This window comes from Dasypus novemcinctus, chromosome 26 (genome assembly GCF_030445035.2).
Source record: "Dasypus novemcinctus isolate mDasNov1 chromosome 26, mDasNov1.1.hap2, whole genome shotgun sequence".
Taxonomy (NCBI): domain Eukaryota; kingdom Metazoa; phylum Chordata; class Mammalia; order Cingulata; family Dasypodidae; genus Dasypus; species Dasypus novemcinctus.
The window spans coordinates 60,607,507-60,627,497 of NC_080698.1; the positions used below are offsets into that span (position 1 = coordinate 60,607,507).

The 19,991-nt window shown below is 38.8% G+C and overlaps 1 protein-coding gene across 7 annotated transcripts in view; it reads left to right on the top strand.

Annotated features, from left to right (window-relative positions):
* Positions 1-2,987: 2,987 nt before the first annotated feature.
* The window catches only part of LOC131276066 (NUT family member 1-like), a 75,204-nt gene continuing 58,200 nt past the window's right edge, over positions 2,988-19,991 (top strand). For all 7 annotated transcript variants that reach the window (XR_011647589.1, XR_011647590.1, XR_009183546.1 and 4 more), the window contains exons 1-3: positions 2,988-3,449; positions 11,301-11,408; positions 12,180-12,346. The gene's annotated coding sequence lies outside the window, so the exon portion shown is untranslated. The remainder of the gene's footprint in view (positions 3,450-11,300; positions 11,409-12,179; positions 12,347-19,991) is intronic.

The window sequence follows — 19,991 nt, forward strand, 5'->3', positions numbered from 1 at the left end:
ATTGAATAAATTAGATAGAGTTCATTTCTAACCTGTCTGTGTTTATCCTACCACAGGAGGTTAAACATTCATAGGTGCTCCTCCAATTATTTAATTCATTCAATTTATTCCTGACTTGTATAATCACCAATGCGCTATTGCTTACAGGGCATAAAAGTAAAACACAATGATGTCCTTCAGAATGTAGCCTGAATCATGGTCTTCAGCTCCATCTCCATGTGATTCCACCATGATTACGCTCTCCAGGAGGCTCATCCTGCTGCTTCTGCCCAGCTCCTACCCTGGCACAAAATTATACCCCAACCCCTTTTCAGTATAGAGGTTCTGTGAATAAAATCCAAACTTACCATGTCCAAAGATGGCCCCATGTGGTCTGCCTCCATCCTCTCTAATTCTGTCCTCAACCACATTTCCCTAACTCGCTGTTCTGTTCCTTGAACTCATGAACTCCTTTCCACTCTTCTGAGCATTTGCCCTTCCTGTGACTACTGCCAGAAAGACTCCTTCCTTAGCACTTTCCATGGCTGCCTGCTTATCATCCTTCAGGTCTCAGCCTGAAGATCACTTCATCTTATATCTACAGTACACACCCCATCCTTTATTAGCAGACATAATGATGATTTTAATTCTTTCTTATACTTGGGTGGAACAATGTCCATATTTTCTTGCTTTTATTTAGGACTGCTTGGGATAAAACATCTTCAGGGTGGCCATGATTTCCCATAATGACAGTTTTTCAGTGTTCTTCATTGTATAACCTTCCAGATTGTGTAGCAACTAAGAGCAAAACAGTCAAGATTTATCATCATGATCTTTCAGGACTACTCTTGGGCTGGACTTAGACCTCGTATTCACACAAGGGCTCAAAGTTAGAGACTGACACTATCTCTAAGAGAGAGACTGCATATTCCTAAGTTGTGTGTGTTACACGGTCATTAATAAAGTGTAATATTTGAAGCAGCCATGTTAGATATATTCACAAATAATCTTTAGATCATTCTGTATAATTTTTAGGAGTGGAAAATGGCACTGGTCTTTTTTGTTTGCTTACCTAGTTTTATTGTGAGTTTTGTTTTTGTTTTCTATAAAATACATTTATATTATCATAAACAAATCTATTGCTAAACGCTTTTTCAATTCAAACTATTTAATTATCTAAATCAATGAGATTCAATGAAATGGAGTTATTCAATTGGCAGAAGTGAGCCCATGACTATTCTGGCAGAAGTGAGCCTCTACAGTGGGAGTGGTCCTTCTTTACAACTGAATTTGACACCTTTTATTTCATTAAACCACGTGGAAAAAAAGCAAGTGTTGGAGAGGATGTGGAGGAATAGGGCATGGAAAATGGTGCACCCACTGGAAGACAGGTTGACAGTTCCTCAGAAAGAGAAGTGTAGAATTATATGATCTGGCAACCGCACTACTGGATATATACCCAAAAAATTGATAGCTTGGCCTTGAACAGGTATCTGGACACTGATGTTCATAGCAGCAGTAGTCACAATTGCCAAAAGATGGAAGCAATGCAAGTACCCATCAGTGGATGAATGGATAAATAAAATGTAGTATAAACATGCAATGGAATGTTATGGAGCTGAAAAAAGAATGAACTCATGATACATGTGACAATGTGGATGAAGCTTGAAGACATCCTGTGAGTAAAATAAACCAGACACAAAAGGATAAATTTTGCATAATTTCACTTTTTAAAAATAGTTGGAATAAGCAAGCTCAATAGTCAGAATGTGGAGTATTCATTACAAGGAGGTGGGGTGAGTATATGGAATGAGAATTTAAGGCTTAAAATGTACAGGGTTCCTATTTGTAAGGATGGAAATGTTTTGGTAATTGATGATAGTGATGGCCATATCTGAACATAATTAATAGCACTGAAATATAGATGTGAATGTGATTTAAAGGGGACATGTTAGATTGTATATATGGTAACATAATACATTTTTTGTTTTTTAGGACATACTGGGAATTGAATCTAGGAACTTGGATGTGTGAAGTAGGTCTCAACCAGAATAAAAAGTGAAAAAAAAATTCATGGAACTTCACTACACAATTCCAATGTGGGGAGGGGGGTTAGTGACTTTCGTTATTGTTTTAAGTTGCTTTTCTGTAACAACAAGGATGTTAAGTATCTTTATGTGGGCTTATTTGCCAGTTGTATACTTAATTTGGTGAAGTGTCCATTTTGCAATTTTTAATTGTGTGGTTTGTTGTCTTTTTATTGAGCTTTATAGGCCTTATATCTATTTTGCTACAAGTCCTTTTTAGATGTATATCTTTCACAAAACTTGCTTCTAGTACAGGGTTGAGGTATTTTTATTCAGTTAACAGTGTCTTCCACAGAGTAGAATTAATTTTTAAAATAAAGTCCTATTACCATTTTTTTCCTTTCATGACCATTTCTTTAGATGCTGCATCTAAAAAATTCATCAGCAAACATAAGGTCATGCAGGTTCTCTCTTCTGTTGAATTCTTAAATTTTTATCATGTTGCATCTTACACATAAGCCTATAAACTATTTTGGATAAGTTTCTGTGTAAGATGCAAAGTTTATGTCTTTTTTTTTCCCCCTGTATGGCTATTCAGTTGTTCCATTGCCATTTGTTGAAAGAATTATGTTTGCTTGACTATATTTTCATGGGTCAACATATGGATTCTATTATTATTTTCCATTTTTCTGTGTGCCAAAGTCACACTCTATTAATAAATATAGCTTTATAATAAGGGTTGGAAACAGGTAGCATGGGTTCTCCAATTTTCTTCTCCTCAAGCATTTTGCATGCTATTCTAGGAGTAGAAACACTCAATATCCACAAACTATCTTCCTGGGATTTTGAATGAGATCTTAAATATAGTGAGTCTACCCACCATGTATAAGGAACATTTCTTCATTTATTTAACTTTTTATTTCTTTCAGGTTTTTCATACTTTATGAAGTAAGATATTTTCTTAGGTTAACCAAAGGAATACATTGCATGTTTACTATTATAAATGCATTTGTTTGTCTTTTACTTCATTGTTCATTGTACAGAAGGGGAAATCAACTGACTTGTGTATATTTACCTCATCTTTGCTGCTTCTTATCTCCATGCCATCTCATCAAGTCACGTGATAGCTCCATTTCCTTTGGACTTGCACATTTATGGCACTGAATAATATGAAAATTTAATTTCAGAGATTATGATTATGGCTTGAAGGAGGTGCATGTCCACAGCTCACCTGTGAGCACCAAGCTTCCTATGCTGCACCCTGGCTGCCAGGAGAGGTGCCTGAGCCAGGTTTTTGACTCAGATAATCTCAGGCCAAGTGGAGAAGGCCTCCCCATTGGGCCCTGAAACTTTGGCACCATGACCTACACGGACAAGAGCTTCCTCATGCAGGATTGACCTGGGAATTGCCAGTGGCCCTGGGACAGCTCTGGGTCTGTCCATGTGAGTGAAAAACTTCATTCAATGTTTCCATTAATTTTAGCTTCCAAAAATGTCTTCCCCAGGTCCCCTCCTTGAGTGCTTCATCCAAGTTTTGTAGTTTTCACACTACAAACCTTGTATTTCCTTGGTTAAGTTTCTTCTTAAGTATTTTGTTCTTTCTAATACTGTTGTAAAAGATATTGATTTGTTAATTTTCATTTCAGGTTGTTACTATGATATAGAAATACAATAGACTTGTGCAAGTTTCTGACATTGTTTATTAGCTGGAACAGTATTTTGCAAATTCTAGAGGGTTTTTTCCTTTATAAATCATGTCATCTGCAAATAGTTTTCTTTCTTCCTTTGCAACTTAGATGCCTTTTCTTACTTTTTGTTGAAAAATTGCTCTGGCTAGCATATCCTAAACAGTGATTAATAGCAGTGGCAAAAACAGCATCTCTGATTTCTCCCTGATACTAATGGGGAAAACTCACAGTCTTTTACTATTGAGTATGACACTATGTAGTCCTCATTTTATTGGCCAGTTTGCTTTGTTGTATTTCATCATGGAAAGGTATTGGATTTTGTCACATGGTTTATCTGCAATAAATGGCATCATAATCACAGTGTTTTTTTCTTGTGAATTAATGTTGCATGTTACTTTGCATCTTAATTACAATTTATTCTTTTAAATATTTAATTAGAGAAGTTTTAGGTTTCCAGAAAAATCATGCATAAACTAGAGTTCCATATAGCCCTGTCACATTAATGTGGTATTTTTGTTATAATTGATGAAAAATATTATTAGAATTATACTGTTAACTGTATCCCATAGTTTACATTAGGATTCACTGTATTGTACAGTTCTGTGGTGTTTGAAATTTGTATTTGGTAATATACAAACTAAAATTTTCCATTTTAACCACTTTGAAATATACAATTCAGTGGTAATTATATTCCTCACCCCCTCCACAGTTGTCTGTTCTCTGTGTCCATTTGCTGTGTGTCTTCTGTGACCACTTCCATCCTTATCAGCAGCATCAGGAATCTCTGTCTCTTTTTGTTGTGTCATCTTGTTGTGTCAGCTCTCTGTGTGTGTGGAGCCAATCCTGGGCAGGCTGCACTTTCTTTTGCACTGGGCAGCTCTCCTTACAGTGTGCACTCCTTGCACATGGGGCTCCCCTATGCGGGGGACTCCCCTACATGGGGGACACCCCTGCATGGCACAGCACTCCTTGTGCACATTAGCACTGCACGTGGACCAGCTCCACATGGGTCACAGAGGCCCAGGGTTTGAACTGTGGACCTCCCATGTGGTAGGCGGATGCCCTATCCATTGGGCTAAGTCTGCTTCCCAATTTGGGCGACTTTTGCAAGTCTCTCATACATATGAGCAGAGGATTGAAGCCTTAATAGCTCAATGTTATTGAGCACAAGCATTGTCTAATTATTAGCTGACTGTTAAGCTACACAGAGAGAGTTATAACCCATAGGAAGCCATCAAAGACTATACAATATATCCTGTACAAAGTATATTACATAAGTGTGTGTTTATGCATATATGTGTATGTGTGTGAATATATGTAGGCACACACTCACATACACCAGAGACATCCACAGATATATGATACAGAAGAGAGAGGATTCATAAGTTTATCCCAAGTTTCCAAACAAATAAATAAATGGACTAAGAAATAAATACAGCAACAGCACCAGCAGGAACAGTAACAACTGTCACAGGTAAAAATCAGAATCTAGAGATGCTAAAATGTGTTATCTAACATGTTTTATTTCCTGGTGTTGGGATCCTAATCTTGCTAGCCAGTGGGCCCCAAGGATGTAGCTGTGTATCTTTGTGTCTGTCTGTCTGGTGGGCTGTTGGTTGATTCCCATTCGTTGCAGAGGAGCACTGCTCTTCCTGAATGTGCTGCCTGATTTCACAGAGCAGTGGGCAGGAACAGTGCCCAAGAGGCCATGGGGCAGGGGTGGGTGGGTCTTGTGCCTGGGCAAGCCCATTGGGGTGGTGACCTCTGCTGGCAGCATGCAGGTGTAGCACTCACCTGGCAGCTGTGTCACCAGGACCCCAACTCAGTGCCCTCAGACTGATTCATTGGGCCCTAAACCTATCAATTGTTCCAATTTGCAGGACTTTTATTATATTGATACTGGACTAATTAACATTTTGTGCCAGACTGGTTTGATATGTGCTTGTACCAGCTTTTTATGATAGACTGACTTTTCTTTTTTTTTAAGATTTATTTATTTTTCTTTTTCTCCCCTTCTCCCCCGCCCCCCCCCCATTGTCTGCTCTCTCTGTCCATTCACTGTGTGTTCTTCTTCTGTGTCTGCTTGTATTCTTATTAGGCAGCACTGGGTATCTGTCTCTTTTTGGTGCATCATCTTGATGTGTCAACTCTCTGTGTGTGTGGCACCACTCCTGGGCAGGTTGCGGTTTCGTGCAGGGTGGCTCTTCTTGCACAGGGATCACTCCTTGCATGGTGGACACCCTTACAGGGGGGCATCCCTACATGAGCTACATGCCTTGTGCTCAGGAGCACTGCATGTGTGCCAGTTCACCACATGAGCCAGGAGGTCGTGGGTTATGAACTTGGGCCTCCTATATGGTAGGCAGATGCTCTATCTGTTGAGCTACATCTGCTTCCCAATAGATTGACTTTTCTGATTCTAGCTCAGGGCTGTCAATGAGCTGTAAACGGGGGGGGGGGGGGCAGGCATGTTCCCAGGCTGTTGCTCAAGTGGCACAGGGCAGTGCTTTAATACCTAGGAAATTAGTGTCCCTGGTGCAACATTTTATGAAGATGCTGTGACATTTAAAGCAGATATTAATTTAGGACAGAACTAAGCAGATCATTTTACATTTTAATCATAAACAGGTAAATATCTCAACTTGTTTAGCATTTTACCAGTTAAACACACAGAAAACAGAGGTACAGCAAAGCAGGCAATGGGGGAGCTGGCCAAAGGCAAAATAAAATACAGGCTGGAACAATGCAGCATTTTAAAAATATTTTTTTATTTATTTTTAAAGATACATAGATCACACAAAATGTTACATTAAAAAATACAAGAGGTCCCCATATACCCCACTCTCCACACACACACACCCCTTTTTCCACATCAGCAACTTCGTTCATTAGTGTGGTACATTCACTGAGTTTGATGAGTACATTTTGGAGCACTGCATGGATTATAGTTTACATTGTAGTTTACACTCTCCCAATCCATGCTGTGGGTTCTGGCAGGATATATAATGTCCAGCATCCATTCCTGCAAAATATTCAGGAAAACTCCAAGTCCCAAAATGCCCCATATCACACTTCCTTTTCCCTATCCCGCCTTCAGCAACTCCCATGGCCACTGTCTCCACATCAATGATACAGTTTCTTCCATTGTTAGAGTCACAATGGTTCTATAGTAGAATACCAGGAAGTCTACTCTAATACATATTTTATTCCTCCATCCTGTAGACCCTGGGATAGTGATGTACACTCCACCTCTAAATCGAGAGGGGCCTTAGATCCCACATGGCTGATGGATGTGATTCTCCTGCTTGCAGTTATAGACTTTTGCAGTTCCCTGGTGTGGGGATAGACCATCCTCACCTCCCTGTTAGCTGACCTGGGTTTTTAATATGTACCACAAACCAAGTGAGAAATATTTCATACTTTATTTTATATGTTAAAAATCCCATATAACTATGTGCTATTCATCACATTTTAAAGATGAGGAAACCATGACTTTTAGAAGAGACTGGATACAGATTCAAGTCTCTTTGACATCAAAGACCAACTCTTTCTACCCCTCTCCCTTAAACTTGAGTGAAGTAGTCAAAGTCAGCTAGCAAAGGAGGCAAAGCATAAAATCTGTTATTCCTCCAAAGATAGTGAAATTTTAATTCTTGGTAGAGTTTTTATACATCCATGAAATGTTTTACTGCTGCTTTGGTAGATGAGGAAACAAATACAAACATTAAAATGGTAAGAATAGAGGTCACAAACTCCTTGTCCACACAGGTGAAAGAAGTCAGTCTTTTCTCCTAACCTGGTGCTTAATCAATGGACTTGTATTGTTGAAAACAGTACATTTTTGCTAAGAAATGAAGTAAGGAAGAAAGGGATGGAGGGAGGAAGGAAGGAAGGGAGGAAGGAAGGAAGGGAGGGAGGGAGGGAGGGAAAGGAAAGAAAGAAGACACAATATACATGAAATAGATGAAACCTTCAGAATCCATCATTGCCAGTGACAGCCAAGGAGAGAATTTATATTTACTGTGTATTATATGATGTTGCTAATGTTAGTACTTGGTTTTAGAAACAGAGATAAAATAATGTGTCCAAAATGTACACTAGTTATTAAAATCTTGGCATCTCATGAAAATACTGATAATATCTCTTGTACAGCTAGGAAAAAGATTAGAAAAGGCACTTTGGGATAAGCTGAGGGAGAATAGTTACAAACCATTATTGTTTCCACCCAGTCCTTAAGAAATGCATTTATTAACAAGCATGCTTCAAGTGCTTACTAAGTACAAAACTGACTATCCTTTAATTATGGTTGGGTTCATATTGTCAAGAAATATGGTAGGGCATAGTCAATCCAACTGTCCTGTCCATCTTTTTTTTTTAAGATTTATTTATTTATTTCTCTCCCCTCCGCCCCCACCCTGGTTGTCTGTTCTCTGTGTCTATTTGCTGTGTCTTCTTTGTCCGCTTCGGTTGTTGTCAGCAGCACAGAAATCTGTTTCTTTTTGTTGTGTCATCTTGTTGTGTCAGTTCTCCGTGTGTGTGTGGCACCATTCCTGGGCAGGCTGCACTTTCATGCTGGGCAGCTCTCCTTACAGGGTGCACTCCTTGTGTATGGGGCTCCCCTATGCTGGGGACACCCCTGCGTGGCAGGGCACTCCTTGCGCGCAACAGCACTTCACATGGGCCAGCTCCACATGGCTCAAGGAGGCCCAGGGTTTGAACCGCAGACCTCCCATGTGGTAGACAGACGCCCTAACCACTGAGCCAAGTCCACCACCCTCCTGTCCATCTTAAAATCCATATGGATTGCTATGGGTTTGGGCATGACAATTGGCTTTTATCGTTAGACAGTACACTAAATGGAGTGGCCACATTGTGTCACCCATGGGTCTGCCTGCAGCCCAATATACAATCAATATGATCTGAAAATAATGCAAGATCCTGAGCAGTTTTTCTTCAGCCATACTAGTTTGCCTGGTCATTTATTCAACAATTATGAATTGTATGCTTTTCATGTGCTAAGCACTGTGCTAGAGATTGGTAATGAAGAGCTGACTTGGGCAGAGACCATACACACAAAGAACACAGACACACACATAGCCAAGAATAGCTATAATTTGATAGGATAAATTCATCATAAAGTATGAATTCAACCCTATGGGAGCCTACAGGGAGACATTATTCTCTCTGCCATGTCCCAACTATGATGTAAATGGCTGGGTGAACAATAACAATATCACAGTGAGTTTGGGTAGGCCAGGAAATGTATGGTAATGCAATGCAAGACACTCTGGATTCAACAAGATGTGAATCATCATCCAGTGACATGAAAGAGATTAAGTTGATTTTGGAAGAAATCATTTCTATTTCATTGGTGTAATAATGAGTGAAATGGTGTGCTTATTCAAACCCCACCAATTTAAATAAGATGCTAAAACTTCTCGTTAGACAGTTTCATCCATGTCTCTACTTTCCAGATGAATTCCTTTTAATCTCTCCAGTTTCTTAACTATCAAAAATAATCATATGGGCTCAAATCTTTAAGAAGCAGCATGATGACATGGAGAAATACTCAGTTGGAAATCAGCAAAGATTCTAATTGTCTCAGCCATTTATTAGCTGTATGCTTTTGGATATATGTCTCCCCAATCTGGTCTCCAGTTTCCATGTATGAAAAATTCTCAAGTTGGACTAGATCCATTATTTTAAAAGGCTGATTCTAAACCCCTTATTCCTTAGTTCATACCACCTCCCTCCCAGGCAACATTGACATTAGGAACAAAATGTCAGTTTGGAATAGACACCTTTTGGGATGTTCTCCCAGTTGGTAATGATTTCCCCTTTCTTGGGTTCCCAACAGTTATGCTGAATGGCATGCCCCATTCACACTCTTCAAACACAGTTGATTGGGCAAAGGAAGACATATGACCAACTTAATCCAGGCATCAGAGTTCTCCTGGGAATTCTAGCCTAGACTTTCTCTGAACTGGAGGGGTTTTTAAATCTCAGTATAATGTGGACAGTCCTGCTTTCTACCAGATACACTGAGAATGACAAAAAGGTGGTCTAATTGTGCTAGTCTAGCTAAGGATTTGTCAGTTTTAGTGATCTTCTTGAAGAATGGAAGAACTTATATCATGGATGTGGAGGCAGTGGCCACTGGAGTGTCTGAGGTCAGAGGGAGGGAAAACAGGTGTAATATGGGGAACATTTTTGGGCCATGGGAATTGTCCTGAATGACATTGCAATAACAGATACAAGCCATTATATATCTTGCCATAACCTACAGAATTGTGAGGAAGAGAGTAGAAACTAAAATGTAAACTCGAATCCATGCTTAATGGCAGTGCTCCAAAAATGTGTTCATCAATCGCAATGAATGTACCACACTAATGAAAGATGTTGTTAATGTGGGTAAATGTAGGCAGTGTGGGGAGTGGGGCATATGGGAGTTCCCTATATTGTCTATGTAACATTTATGTAATCTAAATATCTTTTTAAAAAATTTTAAAAAGGAAAAAAAAGGTGGTTATAACAAGGTAAGCATAGAGCAAGCACTGCTGTGACAAGCAGAGAGTGGGAATTCTTATGGTTTTTACATTTTTCTTTTGTCCCTCCTGAGGTTCTGCTGCATTCTGCCCTAAGTTCTAAGAGACTCCCTCCCCTATGTCTTTGAAAATCTATTTTACTTAAGTTATCATGAGTTGGTGTTACTTATAGCTAAAGCATTCTAACTAATACATGGTTAAAAAGGAAAAAGATAATTTAAAATAAACACATCTGGGTGGTGGACTTGGTCCAATGGTTAGGGCGTCCGTCTACCACATGGGAGGTCCGCGGTTCAAACCTCGGGCCTCCTTGACCCATGTGGAGCTGGCCCATGTGCAGTGCTGATGCACGCAAGGAGTGCCCTGCCATGCAGGGGTGTCCCCGCGTGGGGTAACCCCACATGCAAGGAGTGTGCCCCATAAGGGGAGCCACCCAGTGTGAAAAGAAAGTGCAGCCTGCCCAGGAATGGTGCAGCACACACAGAGAGCTGACACAACAAGATGACGCAACCAAAAGAGACACAGATTCCTGTGCCACTGACAACAACTGAAGTGGACAAAGAAGACACAGCAAATAGACACAGAGAACAGACTACCAGGGTGAGGGGTTGGGGGGAAGGAGAGAGAAATAAATAAAATCTTTAAAAAATAAAATAAACACATCTGTATTTATATATATATGGTTTGCATTCTGAATTTTGCTTGATATGCTGGTTGATTGATAATAAATCAAATACTACATAATAGGGCCCTCCATTTATTTGCATGTAGTAAATTAAACAAACCCATCAGCAGTGATTAATAAATTAATACTGGACATGCAATAAACAATTATTCTTTCATAGGCTTGTCATGAAAACATTCCCAAGTGAGCAGAATTTGAATGAATTTTGCTTACCTTGGTTAGAATTAATAGGATATTTCAAATGACTCTGAAAATATTTTAGCTCCTTCTAATGCTACTCATCCAAGTCTTATTTTTTACTTTTCATGTTGCTAGATCATACAGTAACCATGAACTGATTAATATTCATATGGATATTATTATTATCTTTTTAAAGCTCCAAGCCAACCACCAGCAAAGATTGTTTGGAAGTTGACAAACTTTAAATTATGCTTGGGGGCATGTAAAAACCATGGAAAATGAGTCTGAAGTGTTGGGCTACAAGGTGAGTATCAGTTTTCCCTTTAATCATATCAGTTAGGTTGCCAAGGAATCAGAAATGTCATATCTAAATACAAAGAAAATATTATGTATATGGAAACACAGGAATCTTTTATAAGTATTTTTGAAAATATTTAGCATTTTTGCCTTCACATTCTTATTTGAAAACATTTTATATTCTCAAACCCAGCAATATGTCATGGAGATCAAGAAATAAAATTCTACATTGTAATTTTTTTCTTCAAGTGACTCCGCTCACCATCTAAATGTGATAATTTATACGGGTAGTAGGTGTGAGATGAGAATGATGTTAGGGAATATATTCATATAGAATTTATAAAATTCAGGCTGAAGTAAGATGTGATCTTTTACTAACATAAAAGGAATTTTAAAAGAGTGTAGTCAAGTAACCAGAGCAAATTATTTCCATCCAGGTTAACTGACATTACCTTTTGGTAGATGCCTATATCCAGATATTTGAAATGGGTCCAAACTAAACAGAGGCTTTGCAGAGCAAGCACTGGAGATAATAGCCTCAAACTACTTAATTAATAGAGATAAATCTCTTATTTCAGAGGCATTACTCAAAATTTAAACTTTTCTCTTAATAAGAACTACTAAATTGAAAGTAAAGGCATTACCTGGATATTTCCACTAGGTATAAGATATAATATGTATTTCATTTTATAATGATATGTTTTAAGTGCTTCATACCAGCTTTGGAACCTTACAAAAGCAACATATCCATTCTAACTTGATTCACCATTTTATTCAGATTCTGTACCAGCAAAACAGACAAAGTAAAACTCATATTTTGGAAAGAAGCAGTATATCAGCTGAACTTCTAGTTCCATCTGAAGATTATTTGACTGAAATGAAAGCAGTCAGTGATGCTGGGAATGGAACCAACAGTGAGGAAATTGGGATTCCAAAAAACCTCAAGTAAGTTGAGTCACCAATGCTGTTGTAGATTTTGAATCTAGATACATGTACCCTGAAATTGGGAGTCTAAAGAACTTTCCTATCCCTTGTATCAATGTTGGGTTAAAAAAGATCTGTTTCCATGACCAGTTTTGAGCAAAACATGATGAGCCAATTTTTCTTGAAATAATCCCTCAAATTTGCAACATGCTTACACATCACACGTAGTTTTATGTTTCTTTACTTGAAACTCAAAAGAAAAAGCCCTGTATGACATTGGTGCATAATTTCATGACTCATTCATTTGGCACAAAAATCAGAAATTTTTTTCATGGATACCTGTGTACCTTTCAGAGCAATAGTGGCAGATATCAAGCACACGTTCACATACCTCATTCCCATATTCATGGCAGACGTCGCTGATCTGTTAGGACATTCATACCTGAGTTACATTCAGCTGATTTACAGCTTCTGAATCCAATGTCCTAAGCAGCTAACACCAAACAAAGTCAGCATGTAATAATAATTTACTATTTCTGCTTCAGAAAAATCACACACTCATCTGCCTGAAGCTGCGGCTTAGTGATACTCATCAGACATCCAAAATTGGCCAGTCATAATTTGCCATTTAAATCAATTTGTCCAGTTTAGTCATTTTTCTTTCACATTTTTGTCCTAGAATAAAGGGTAAAGACATTTCCTAAAATTGACTGTAATCTTTCTGAAATAAGTGTAGTAAAATGTACTATTAAAAGAGGGTCTTAGGATCTTAAAGAATTAATCTAACAACTAATTTCACTTTTTCTTAAGGTATTTTTTAAATTTTTACATTTTGCAGGTTTGAGTTCCAGAGGAATTCAAGCCTTAGAACCTAGCATCAATTTTCTGTCAGTTGTTACTGTGGTTTTTTACTATTTTGCTATTCAACCATTTATACAGTAAATAAAACCATAAATCTCTGAGGGTGTTTTGTAAACAGATCATTCTGTAAAAATAAACTCTCTAGCTGCCAGTAAAAAGACATTCTTAACACAGACTTGTTTGGAAAGGGAAAAAAAATAAATATTACTAAGATTTGCAAATTTCTATGGTACATTAAATAAAAATATTTTAAACACTTTTGAGTTTTAGAGTTCACATATGGTTGCATGCATTCAAATGGTGCAAAATCTGTGGATTTATAACTACTATGTCTTTTTTTTAAGATTTATTATTTCTCTTCCTCCCCCCCCCGCCCAAGTTGTCTGTTCTCTGTGTCCATTTGCTGCGTGTTCTTCTTTGTCTGCTTCTGTTGTTGTCAGTGGCATGGGAATCTGTGTCTCTTTGTTGTGTCATCTTGCTGCATCAGTTCTCTGTGCATGTGGTGCCATTCCTGGGCAGGCTGCATTTTCTTTTCTGCTGGGCGGCTCTCCTTACTGGGTGCACTCCTTGCACATGCAGCTCCCCTATGCAGGGGCACCCCTGCATGGCACGGCACTCCTTGTGTGCATCAGCACTTGGCATGGGCCAGCTCCACATGGGTCAAGGAGGCCCGGGGTTTGAACCACGAACCTCCCATTTGGTAGACAAACATCCTATCCATTGGGCTAAGTCTGCTTCTCACTGCTATGTCTTTTAAGTAACTTAAATGGAAATGTAAATAATTCCCCTTGATGATGATAAATGTGAAATAGGTTTGCAGTTACCGTATCAGAGATGTGCATTTCTAAGTGTTGCAGGCAAGTTACTTCAGTATTAAAAATTTTTACCCTATGTGGGAATAAAAAGTAATTACTTATAGGTTTGATTCTTTAAAATGTAAGTTACCCCTGGGAAGCCAATTTGACCCAATGGATAGGGCATATTTCTACCATATGGAAGGTCCAAGGTTCAAACCCAGGGCCTCCTGACCCATGTGATGAGCTGACCCATGTGCAGTGCTGATGCATGCAAGGAGTGCCATGCCACACAGGGGTGTCCCCCTGCATAGGGGAGCCCCACATGCAAGGAGTGTGCCCCATAAGGAATGCCACCCAGTGCAAAATAAGTGCAGCCTGCCCAGGAGTGGTACCGCATACAAAACAAGACACAGATTCTGGGCACCACTGACAAGAATACAAGCAGGCACAGAGGAACACATAGTGAATGGACACAGAGAGCAGACAACTAGGGGGGTAGGGAAGGAGAGAAAAATAAAAATTAAAAACTTAAAAAATAAAAATAAAAAAGTATAATGTAAGTTACCCCAAAGCATGGTGTGTTTTAATATTTCTGAATCAAGTTGGGAGAGATAATGTTTTTATCCAATAATATATAAATATACATGGTATTGTTCACAATTCACTTTTCTAGGAGGTTCAGTAGAAATAATAGCTCAAAGGTGCTATTCTTAGTAAAGAAAACAAAAAGAAGGGAAATGAGCACCCACCGAAAATAATCTCCTAACTCTGCTATACAGTGAGCAATCTTTCATAGACAAGTTCAATTTTCAGAAATATTCTATACTGTCTAACTGAAAAAGAGGCATAACAAGTTCAGGTAATTATAAATCAATAGTAATGTTTGTGGCCTTCCTTTTATACAACAAAGAAATCTGGGAACAGAACTCTTTAACCAGGTTTACTACATTTTGGTCAAAATAGTTGTCAATATTCTCTGTAGCTATAAATTAATTTTATATTTTCCAGGGCATGCATACATTTTTGTGGACTGATTCCTCTCTAGGGTAGACCCATTTCAGGCAGTGGTTGCACCTCTTGGGTTGGCACAGGCCAATGTCCTCTATAGCCATCCATTTCTTTCACCAACAGCCTTTAGGGACTTAACCCTACTGTCAGTCTCCTCTACTCCCAGCCAAGCAGGGCTGATGTCCAGGAGAGCTAAGACTAGGTGGTGAGAAATGGTTGCACTAGATTTGCCTTTGTTGTGCAACATCTTTGTTGAAAATATATGAACTACCTCATGGCCCTCAAATCAAACACTGGATTTTATTGTTATCATTTCTAAAGTATTTTAGAGCTATTTAAAATACCTAACATCAGCAGCAGCAGATGGACATTTGCTTTCTGTAGTTCAGAAACAACCCCTTGCCTGGCTGTTGTGATGCGCACACTGTGTAAATTAATGAGCCTTATTTTCCCCAGTACATATGATCTGGCTGTGTTTTCATGTAGCAAAACAAATAAGCAAAGGCACATACAGTTTACCACATTCATGTTAACAGCTGCCTGTTCAAAACACACCTGCTTTGATCAGAGATATCAGTGCTGGTATATGGTCATAATGGCTTCTTAAACTTGGTATGAGACAAGAGGTGTATCCTCCTCGAAGTGGAGTCTGAGTATTAAATATATGCTGAGCCTTCTATTGCCTTTGACCAAGTGAATTAGATAATGGTCACTTTGTGCATGAGTCCAAAACCTTTGGTTCTTAACAGTACCTCTTATAAGTTTATAGGATGTGCTTTGGTCCCTGATTGCTCTAATATTAATGCTCATATTATTCAAGATCAGATATGATATCTGCATTTTCATTTATATAGATAAATTCATACTAAATGTTTAGGGATATAATATGATATTAGTAATGAGCAGAATGTGTTTTGAATCTCAGTGGGTTAGTCTCTCTACTAAATATCTTGAGACCTTGGACAAAATATTTTAACACCCCTATAACACTAATATCAAGATTAAAGGACATAATGTCCTTTAATTTAGGAGGGAATACCATAAGTCATCAATAAATGGAGCTGTTTCCATGAATTAAATCTCTAATGAAAGAAGTTACCGTATTTCTTTAAATGTCTAACACATTCTGAAGGCAGTTTCAGGCCGTACATATGTCAAATTAAAAAAAAAACTTCAAGAAAAAAAAAAGTAGTCCACCTAAGAATGGAACCAGTGGGAGTTCCATCACTTCATTTCAGGAGAATATTCTGTATGGCACATTTTCTCCTCTGACAGTCAAGAAGGATTTTCAGTGAATCCCTTTATTGACTGAATGGATTAGTATAATCCTTCCAACTTAATCCCTCTTCTTTAACCACATACTACAGAGTGACTTATAGGAAACTATGCCTGCTATCTTTAACATCAAAAGCAAATGGTGTGGGATCTGGAACCTACCTAGCTTCCAAGTGCAGCAACATAGTCATTCTCCCCATGGGAGAATCAACTATTTTAAAGCCTATTTATATTGGAAGTCTGTACTCTGTCTTGGGATGTCAAGTGTTTACTCTTGCTGTGTGCCATAATTCTCACTTTCTTTGCTGTAGACCTTCACATTTACTTTAAAGTGCTTCCTTCTTCTAGAACTCTGGAATTTGGTAATCATATCCCTGTTGAACTTAGCATTCTTTTTGGTGATATATAATTCAATTCTAATACCATCAGCTTTTGATATAATATACATAAACATTCTTCTCAGTTTATTCATCTGTAGAACAAGATGGGACTGCAAGCTTGCTGAGTTCCTTCAGTGCCACACAATCCTGTAATTTTTTAAAATATTTATTTATTTATTTCCCCTTCCCCGTCACCCCAGTTGTCTGTTCTCTGTGTCTATTTGCTGTGTCTTCTTTGTCTGCTTCTGTTGTTGTCAGCAGCATGGGAATCTGTGTTTCTTTTTGTTGCATCATCTTGTTGTGTCAGCTCTCCATGTGTGAGGCACCATTCCTGGGCAGGCTGCACTTTCTTTCATGCTGGGCGGCTCTCCTTATGGGGTGCACTCCTTGTGCGTGATGCTCCCCTACACAGCAGACACCCCTGCGTGGCAGGGCAATCCTTGCACACATCAGCACTGTGCATGGGCCAGTTCCACATGGGTCAGGGAGGCCCAGGGTTTGAACCGTGGACCTCCTATATGGTAGACAGACACCCTAACCACTGGGCCAAGTCCACCACCCACAATCCTGTATTAAGCAGCATAATGTGATTACTTTTAATACAAGACAGAGTTTCATAACCTTTAACAACACACATGCACTCCACATGGTTTTCCTAAATGTATTGAGCTTTCTTTACTGAAGTTTATACTACTCAAACAATAGGTAATCTGAATGTGTTTTCTCAAATGAGGAGAACCCTCAGAGAATCTGACAAATTTGAGAAGCACTGGTGGATTGCAGTGGTTCCCTAGTGAAAGGCTGTAATAAAATTTCCATTTTTCAGTGATAAAATGAGAAAATTCAGTGTGGAAAGATTTTCATAATGAGTAAATGATTATAATGAATAAATAAATTATAGTTTGTCTCTCCATTTTTTTGCCATGAAATATCCACACTACCATGAAAAGAAGGTGAGAATGAATGATAATTTTTGCATTCTGATTTTAATTATTTTACACTGCACAAGAGTTGGTTGCTTTATACCAACAGTTTATTATTGGTATTATTTAACAAACTTCTGGAAAACCAAAAGTCTGGAAACTACTGTTGAATAGGTCACATTTCTTTTGTACCTCTTTCATTTCAGTGCCATCAAGTTAATAAGTTTATAAGTCTATTGACTTAAAGTTTGGGTGGAAAGACTGAGCTACCATGGAGCCCTTTGAACATCAAAGTTCTGAATTCATTAGAATTGTTTGTATACATAAATCAGACCACAGGTCTAAGACATCTAGTCTAACTTTTATTAAGCCATGAATATAATTAAGATAATGATGAAAGGAAATTATGAAAATCTGATTTTTTAATTTTTAAAAAATTTGGAGATTATTTGCTCTCTACTTTTCCATATTAAAAATCACTTTCATCCATGAAATTATATATAGTAGCTGTTAGGCTTTCTTTCCTGTTGCTGCATAGTAAAATAATCCCTGTTCTTGACAGTGCCTGTAACAGTCCCGGGGGGAGAATGAAGTTTAAAATATGTACTTGATTTCTGGTCTGATTTATATAGCCAACTTTTGAGGCAATTTGTTTTCCCTTAGTTTCCTTAGGAAAATAAGTATTTTCCTTTTTTAAGCCTGACTAAATTAATCAGCTAAATTAAATAGGTTTTGGTGGGAAATAATATATTCTTGGAGCAAACAAAAAAATATAGCAGTTTTTGTGAAAGCTTCAGAAATGCTAAACTGTTTTCGTGTTTTGAAAACATGTACTATAAAATCTGGTTAGGATGGTATGGTGATGCCCACTCCACCTCTATTACAAGAGGGGGCTCAGATTCCTCATGGTTGATGGGTGTGATTCTCCTGCTTGGAGTTGCAGGCACTCTTGGCTCCCTGGTCCAGTGGTCAACCATTTTCACCTCTCTGCCAGCTGATCTGGGTAAGTCCAAAGAACTGAAGAGTAGTGCCATCCCAGGGTCCATGTGATGGAGGAATAAAATATGAATTAGAGTGGGCTTACTGGTATTCTACTATAGAACTATTGTGACTAGTAATGAAAGAAACTGTAGCATTGATGTGGAGAAAGTGACCACAGAAGTTGCTGAGAGAGCGAAGAAGAGCTGTGATGTGGATTTTTGGGACTTGGAGTTTTCCTAAATGATATTGCAGGGACAGATGCTGTACATTATATATCCTACCATAATCCACTGAATGTACTGGGGGAGAGTGTAAACTACAATGTAAACCATAGTCCATGTGGTGCAACAGTGCTCCAAAATGTATTCACCAAATGCAATGAATGTGCCTCAATGATGAAAGGTTGTTGATATGGGAGGAGTGGGGGTGGGGGTGGGGTATATGGGAACCTCTTATATTTTTTTAATGTAACATTTTTGTGTTCTATGTATCTTCAAAAAAATACAATAATAAAAAAATCTGGTTAGGAATATCTTAGAAAATACTTTGTTTTGTAAAGCTCAGGAGAGAAGCCAACTTGATGACACTTAATGTAAGGGTAGTGTGACAGCCTCAAGTTCCTTTTGAATACCACAAAGGGAAAGGTGATGTTATGAACAGATGTACTTCTGTGTCTGGGAGACTCACTTGACTGGTCCACATCAGTGAGGGTGGCTCAGGTTGAATACATGCCCCCTTGCTGTGTCTAATGAAAATTGGGCCTCACAGGAAATAGGAGCCACCATACTCTATTGATCTTGCCATGGGAGAGAGAGGCCTGCAGGGAAACAGGAGCCCTGCGAGGCTCGAGGAGCAGAGATCCAGGGAGAGATGAGGAGATGCCTGAGAGCTCACAGGTGACCTCGGGAAGAAAGCAGAGCAGCTGAGACTGGGAGAGGAGGCCCTGAGGGAGACGTGTCCTGGCCTGGTTGCCCATAGCTGGGCCCAGGAGACAGCAGGTCTGGGGGAGGGCAGAGGTCAGCCGCCTTCTCTCTGCCATGGGGCAAGACACTGAGAAAGCATCTGATGGTGCCCTGACTTGGTTGGTTAAATCAGGCCTTTGATCTATATGCTTTACCCCCCAAAATGTTCCATTAGGAAAGTTAACCCTCTGCTGGTACTCTGCATCAGCAGCCTCTGGCAAACTAATACAGGTAGCAAGTTGCAGCTCAAGGACAAAGAAAGGAATCCTGGTATAATAAATTGTTAAACTGTTAATCATGGAGCCCCTATTCTCTCCTCCCCCCCACCATCCAAGACTATGAAGTATGCTGGACTGAAATATTTGCAAGTTTGTCATGTTACTCCTGGAACTGAATGGTAGGGTCCTGTTCTTGTACAGTGGTTAATTAATGTTTATAAATTACTTTCAAGATGGAAGGCACTGAAGAAGTTCTAATGA